A 7,994-nucleotide genomic window follows, 5' to 3' on the forward strand; every position below is an offset into this window, starting at 1 on the left:
ACTATTCCACATCGTTTCAAATGAAGACCAAACTCGTACCTCTGATATTCTCCTCCATGATCAGATCGTAGAAACTTTATTTTCTTGTTACGATGATTTTCTACTTCACTCTGAAATTCCTTGAACTTTTCAAATGTTTTAGACTTATGTTTCATCAAGTAGATATACCCATATCTGCTCAAATCATCTGTGAGGGTCAGAAAATAACGATACCCGCCGCGAGCATCAACACTCATCGGAGCGCATACATCAGTATGTATTATTTCCAATAAGTCCGTTGCTCGCTCCATAGTTCCGGATAACGGAGTCTTAGTCATCTTTCCCGTGAGGCATGGTTCGCAAGAATCAAGTGATTCACAATCAAGTGATTCCAAAATCCCGTCAGCATGGAGTTTCTTCATGCGCTTTACACCAATATGACCTAAACGGCAGTGCCACATATAAGTTGCACTATCATTATTAACTTTGCATCTTTTGGCTTCAATATTATGAATATGTGTATCACTACGATTGAGATTCAGTAAAACCATTTACATTGAGTGTATGACCATGTCGGTGTACAAAAGTAGGGCGCTCCTTTTCACCCCTTGTGCACGGACAGTCGGAGCCGCGCCCACGGCCACACTAAGCAGGGCAGGGGAGGGAAGCCGGAGAGAAGCCAAAGGCGCAAGGCGATCAGAGGCAACGCCAAGACCAGAAACACAAAGAGCAAAGGGGGCAAGGCGGACTCCCTCGGTAGGACCCTTGCCAGGGCAGCCTCAGTAGCCCCGACAAGAGCCTTGCCGGGGCAACTTGCCCAACGCCAGTAGAGCGAGCCACCCCTGAGCCCAAAGGTTCCGAACACTGTCGACAATTACGTCGGACCATGGCTCGGGAGGCACCTCCGTGGTGGCATGCAGATCTTTGTCAAGACCATAGATATATGAGATCAGATGAGGATCAGGAGACGACGACCCTCGGCGGGGTCCTCGCCAAGGAAATCCACAAGACCCCCGGCAAGCATCTTGCCGGGGATGACTATGACACCACGACAAGACCCTTGTCGGGCCCCCGGCAAGGCCCTTGCCGAGGACGCCAGCAGGGCCACTGCCAGGCCCGCACCAGCCAAGACTCCGCCGCCGTTTGCATGCAGCTGCCATCCCAACTAGCTGGGTAGGGACCTGCGTGGCAACATGAAGCTTCCAGGCCAAATCAGCAAGCACCCGCGTGGCGACATGCAGATCTTGATGAAGGCCCTACCACCGCGCCACCTCAGCTGCTTGCTTGCCTACATGACGCTGCATGCATCGCTAGCCTGGGCGCGTGTCGAAGCAAGGCGGAGCGGCGACAGACGGGATGGGCCTCGTTCCCGTCCTCGATAAAGCTAATGGACACCTACATAGCGCATTTAATGCACTTTGTCCCGTAATGCAAGTGCGATAAGCTCGCACACTGTAGGCCTATCCACCTCCTGTGTCCCACTGTGGCAACCCCTTTTTTCTATAAAAGGAGGCCCGAGGCGACCAGGAGAGGGATTCGGCTTTTTGGAACGGGACAACCACCGTAGCTAGTTCAAAAAGCTCAAGAACACTCAATACATCCACCAAAGCAGGACTAGGGTTTTACGCATCCTCGCGGCCCGAACCTGGGTAAATGATCCGTGTGCTTGCTCCTAAACATGCTCTCCTCACGACCCCGTACACGGCGACTGTAGAAGGGATCCCAGTGATCCCATAGGTGTCGTTCCCACCGACATCTTTGTCGCGCCAGGTAGGGGCGACGCAGTTGTGAGAATCTGGTCTAGAAGTTATCCTAGCGGTTCTTCATCGCCATGGCTCCCAAGAAGAAGGCGACCACGATGGTCAGTTCGTCGGGAGTCAGACGGCCCGTACCGACGAGGGCGAGTAGCGGGCTAGTCGCGGACAGGACCCGAGGCGCGGCCCGCGAGCACCAACATCGCTCTGGCAGTCAGAGCCTGGCGAGCGGCGTCGTTCGTGCGCAAGACGGCGGGCTGCACGGCACAAAATCCAGAGACGGAGTTGGGCCCCCCGCGGGTGGCGCGGGGCCCTCCGGGGTCGCTGCCGTGCCACCCACGGGTGGCGCGACGACCTCCAGGACGCCCGCCCCAGCGCCCATAGCGCGCTCTTCCCATGGTGTGCGTGACGAGCAGCTTCACCACGCCGGCGACCCTAGACACCGCCGTGGAAAGAGCCATGTGCATCATCTGCGGGACGAAGGAGGCCAGCGTGCCCGCCGAAGTGCTGGCGACAATGGCAGGCAGCCGCTGGGCCGTGATAGAGCTCCTTCTAACGTGGTTAGAAGTCGAAGCACGCCACGTTCCATGCAGCTTTCGCCACCACCCGCGCCAGCAGAAGCTTTGGCGCGCGCGCAGCTACTCCTCGACTTTCCTCCTGCTGCGGAGAAGCTCGACGAGTGGAGAGCCACCATCTGGAGCCTCGTCACCGTCGCCAACAAATACAAGCCACGACCAGCAAGGCCCTCGGGCCGGCGCTCCGTCGAGCCACCACACACCAGCGGTGGAAGGATCGGGGGAGTTGCAGTCACAGTGCACTCTACTCCCCCGTGCCAGCCGCCGCCGGTGCTGGTCAATCGTAACGACGCTAGTGATAACATTTCCATAGCATCGTCCGACCCCCGGACCCACCGCGATCAACGCCAAGTTCTTCGGGAGCGAGCCCACGAAGACGCTCGAACCACTATCAAGCGCCGGCGCGATATACGCCACCAGTCAGATAAGCGGGCGGGACCCGCTATGGACCACCCAGCATCAGGGGGCTCCGGCGGCCTACCTTACGAGATGGGTTGCTCAGCCTTTACCCATGAGCTGCGGCAGTTCCAGTGGCCGTCCCACCGCATGTTCAAGCCCGACGTCGGCGAGAAGTACAATGGCAAGACCCACCCGTTAGAGTTCCTCAGCATCTACACCATCGCAATGCAAGTTGCCGGAGCTCGCGATGACAAGGTGCTTGCCAATTACTTCCCATTGGCACTGAAGCCCAACGTCATGTCTTGGTTGATGCACTTGCCGGCGGATTCCGTTTCTTCTTGGTCGGATCTGTGCCATGAGTTCATTGGTGCCTTCACCGGAGGCCACCAAGCTCATGGCCAGGCCAGTGATTTGCATATCATTCCCCAGAAGGAAGGGGAAACCCTGCGCAAGTACATCAAGAGATTCAGCCGGGTATAGTACAACATCCCCGATGTTCATCCCGCCACCGTGATTAGCGCATTCCATCAGAACGTGCGCAACCGCAAGATGCGCAAAGAGCTGGCGATGAACAAGGTTAAGGATGTGGCCAAACTTTATGTTCTGGCCGATAGGTGCGCCCGGGCTGAAGAGGGAAGGAAGTACCCCGGCGAGGACGCCGGTGTGGAAACCGACTCTACTGATGAAGACACCGCTGCCCCGACGAAGAAGAGCCGACGTCGCAACAGGAAACGCGAGGGCAAGGCCGTGCTTGCGGTCGAGGGATCCGACGACACCGACGCTGCCAAGAAGGCCAAGGCAGACGACCCCGGTAAGGAGATTGCCGGGCGTGCCGCCTGCCGGGCCTTGGGGGTCGCCGACAAGCCAGGAGGCTCCGACAAGCAGCATTGCAAGATCCACCACACCAAGGGCCACGACCTCCAGAACTGCCGACAGGTCGAGCTGCTTGCCGAAAAGAAAAAGGCCGAGTATGAGAGACGGGACATGGAGAAGGGCCAGGATGGTGCCGAAGGATCCGACAAGAAGCATGGTGGGCAAGGAGGCCGCCGCGGCAAGGATGAACAGCAAGAGAGGCCCGCTCGGGGCCACGACAAGAAGCAGGAAGACAATTATCATGACGAGGACGACGAGTTCGGCGAGTAAGAGTTTCAGAAGGCTATGAAGGCCATGTGCGTCGATGGTGGTGCCTCGCTGCACACTTGTCACTGCCAGCTCAAGTAGTGGGTGCGTGAGATTACAGCAGCAGAGCCATCGTTCGACGCTTAGAAGCCACTGAAGTGGTCCGGCATGACCCTCATCTTTGACGCGAGGACCACCCTGGACGCACGACTGCGGTCGGGTGTTTGCCGTTGTTGGTCTCGCCAACGATACGCAGCCTCAAGGTGAACAAGATGCTGATTGACGGTGGGGCCGACCTAAACCTGATCTCGCTCGTCGTGATCAAAAGGCTGCAAATTCCTGATGGAGACCTCAAGGAAACGGGTACGTTTCAAGGGGTCAATCCGGGAAGGAGCCAGCCGAAGGGGAAGGTCACATTGCCCGTGACGTTTGGAGGTGAGTTGAACTACAGGACGGAAAGGATTGTCTTCGATGTGGCCGAGATCCCCTTGCCCTACAACGGGGTCCTCGGCCGCCCGGCACTAGCCAAGTTCATGGCGGCATCGCACTACGCCTACAACACGCTGAAGATGCCTGGGCCGATGACCATCATCACCGTCCCCTCTGACAAGAAGGATGTGCTGCTCTGCGCTGACCAACTCTATCGAGAAGCAGTTGCAGCAGCTGTCGCCAAGGCACTTGCTTGTGCCGTTGAAGCCCCGGGAGGGAAGAAGAAGACCGGCAAGACCTCTCCCACCCACTCCGGCAAGCGCACCTCTTTGGAGTGTTGTGCTACCATCGAGGACGTGCCCGAGAGCTCTACCGGCAAGAGAAAGAAATCCGGAGCTGCACCACCAGAGACCAGGAGGGTGTCCGTCAAGGCAGATGGCACGGGAGGGGCTTTCACCATAAGCTCCACCCTCGACAACAAATAGGAAAGCGCGCTCGTCGCTTTCCTGCGGGCGAATGTCGATGTGTTTGCGTGGCGAGCATCCAACATCCCCGACATTCCCAGGGAAGTGATTGAGCACCACCTTGCTGTCTATCCCCATGCACGACCCATCAAGCAGAAGGTCGGGAAGCAAGCTTTGGAACGACAGGAGTTCATCACAGAGGAGATCAGGAAATTGGAAGCGGCTGGTTTGGTGAGAGGAGTGCTCCATCCGACGTGGTTGGCCAATCTAGTGGTGGTGCGTGATGTCTACTACACAACCTTCTTCTTGTAGACGTTGTTGGGCCTCCAAGTGCAGAGGTTTGTAGGACAGTAGCAAATTTCCCTCAAGTGGATGACCTAAGATTTATCAATCCATAGGAGGCGTAGGATGAAGATGGTCTCTCTCAAGCAACCCTGCAACCAAATAACAAAGAGTCTCTTGTGTCCCTAACACACCCAATACAATGGTCAATTGTATAGGTGCACTAGTTCGGCGAAGAGATGGTGATACAAGTGGTATATGGATAGTAGATAATGGTTTTTGTAATCTGAAAATATAAAAACAGCAAGGTAATGAATGATAAAAGTGAGCGTAAACGGTATTGCAATGCGTTGAAACAAGGCCTAGGGTGCATACTTTCGCTAGTGCAAGTTCCCTCAACAATAATAACATAATTGGATCACATAACTATCCCTCAACATGCAACAAAGAGTCACTCCAAAGTTACTAATAGCGGAGAGCAAATGAAGAGATTATGGTAGGGTACAAAACCACCTCAAAGTTATTCTTTCCAACCAATCCGTTGGGCTATTCCTATAGGTGTCACAAACAGCCCTAGAGTTCGTACTAGAATAACACCTTAAGACACAAATCAACCAAAACCCTAATGTCACCTAGATACTCCAATGTCACCTCAAGTATCCGTGGGTATGATTATACGATATGCATCACACAATCTCATATTCATCTATTCAACCAATACATAGAACCTCAAAGAGTGCCCCAAAGTTCCTATCGGAGAATCATGACAAAAACGTGTGCCAACCCCTATGCATAGGTTGATGGACCCTTCAAACAATCCCTCTCTCCTGGCCGTTTTCGGTCTGGGGGCTTGACATACTGGGCCCTTACCCTCGCGTTGTCGGGGGCTTTGAGTACTTGTACGTTGCAATCGACAAGTTCACAAAGTGGCCGGAGGTGGAGGCAGTGAGGAAGGTTACATCACAGTTGGCCGTCAAGTTCTTCAAGGGGCTAGTCTGCCGTTTTGGTGTACCAAACAGGGTCATCACCGACAACGGCACGCAGTTCACAAGCCGCACCTTCATGCAATACATCCTAGACCTCGGCAGTGATACGTCTATTTTGCATCATGCTTTTATATCAATATTTATTGCATTATGGGCTGTTATTACACATTATGTCACAATACTTATGCCTATTCTCTCTTATTGTACAAGGTTTACATAAAGAGGGAGAATGCCGACAGATGGGATTCTGGGCTGGAAAAGGAGTAAATATTAGAGACCTATTCTGCACAGCTCCAAAAGTCCTGAAACTTCACGGGAGATGTTTTCCAAATATATAAAAAATGTTGAGAGCAAGAACTTCACCAGGGGGGCCCCACCCTGCCCACGAGGGTGGGGGCGCGCCCTACCCCCCTGGGCGCGCCCCCTACCTCGTGGGCCCCCTGGTGGCCCTCCGGTGACCATTTTCTGCTATATGGAGTCTTTCGATGGGAAAAATCATAAGCCATCTTCTCGGATGAAACTCCGCCGCCATGAGGCGGAACCTTGGCGGAACCAATCTAGGGCTCTGGCGGAGCTGTTCTGCCGGGGAAACTTCCCTCCCGGAGGAGGAAATCATCGCCATCGCCATCACCAACGCTCCTCTCATCAGGAGAGGGCAATCTCCATCAACATCTTCATCAGCACCATCTCATCTCAAAACCCTAGTTCATCTCTTGTATCCAATTCTTGTCTCCAAGTCCGGGATTGGTGCTAGTAGGTTGCTAGTAGTGTTAATTACTCCGTGTAGTTGATGCTAGTTGGTTTAATTGGTGGAAGATCATATGTTCAGATCCTATATGCATATTAATACCCCTATGATTATGAACATGTTTATGCTTTGTGAGTAGTTACTTTTGTTCCTGAGGACATGGGAGAAGTCTTGCTATTAGTAGTCATGTGAATTTGGTATTCGTTTGATATTTTGATGAGATGTATGTTGTCTCTCCTCTAGTGGTGTTATGTGAACGTCGACTACATGACACTTCACCATTATTTGGGCCTAGAGGAAGGCATTGGGAAGTAATAAGTAGATGATGGGTTGCTAGAGTGACAGAAGCTTAAACCCTAGTTTATGCGTTGCTTCGTAAGGGACTGATTTGGATCCATATGTGTCATGATATGGTTAGGTTTACCTTAATACTTTTGTTGTAGTTGCGGATGCTTGCAATAGAGGTTAATCATAAGTGGGATGCTTGTCCAAGTAAGGGCAGTACCCAAGCACCGGTCCACCCACATACCAAATTATCAAAGTACCGAACACGAATCATATGAACGTGATGAAAACTAGCTTGACGATATTCCCATGTGTCCTCGGGAGCGCTTTACATCATATAAGAGTTTGTCCAAGCTTGTCCTTTGCTACAAAAAGGATTGGGCCACCTTGCTGCACCTTATTTACTTTTGTTACTTGTTGCTCGTTACAAATTATCCTATCACAAAACTATCTGTTACCACTTATTTCAGTACTTGCAGAGAATACCTTGCTGGAAACCGCTTATCATTTCCTTCTGCTCCTCGTTGGGTTTGACACTCTTACTTATCGAAAGGACTACGATAGATCCCCTATACTTGTGGGTCATCAAGACTCTTTTCTGGCGCCGTTGCCGGGGAGTGAAGCGCCTTTGGTAGGTGGAATTTGGTAAGGAAAAATTTATATAGTGTGCTGAAATTTACTATCACTTATTACCATGGAAAGTAATCCTCTGAGGGGCTTGTTCGGGGTATCTTCACCCCGATCAGTAGAGCAAAGAGTTGCTCCTCAACCTACTGAACCTACTGAAAATGAAAATGAAAATGAAAATGCTTGCTTTGAAGTTCCTGTGGGTATGATAGAAAAACTGCTAGCTAATCCTTTTTTAGGAGATGGAACAAAACATCCTGATGAACATCTGATATATGTGGATGAAGTTTGTGGATTATTAAGCTTGCAGGTGTACCCGGAGATGTTGTTAAGAAGAAGGTCTTCCC

Source organism: Triticum urartu, chromosome 3A (genome assembly GCF_056163025.1).
Source record: "Triticum urartu cultivar PI428250 chromosome 3A, HENAU_Tu73, whole genome shotgun sequence".
NCBI classification, from domain to species: domain Eukaryota; kingdom Viridiplantae; phylum Streptophyta; class Magnoliopsida; order Poales; family Poaceae; genus Triticum; species Triticum urartu.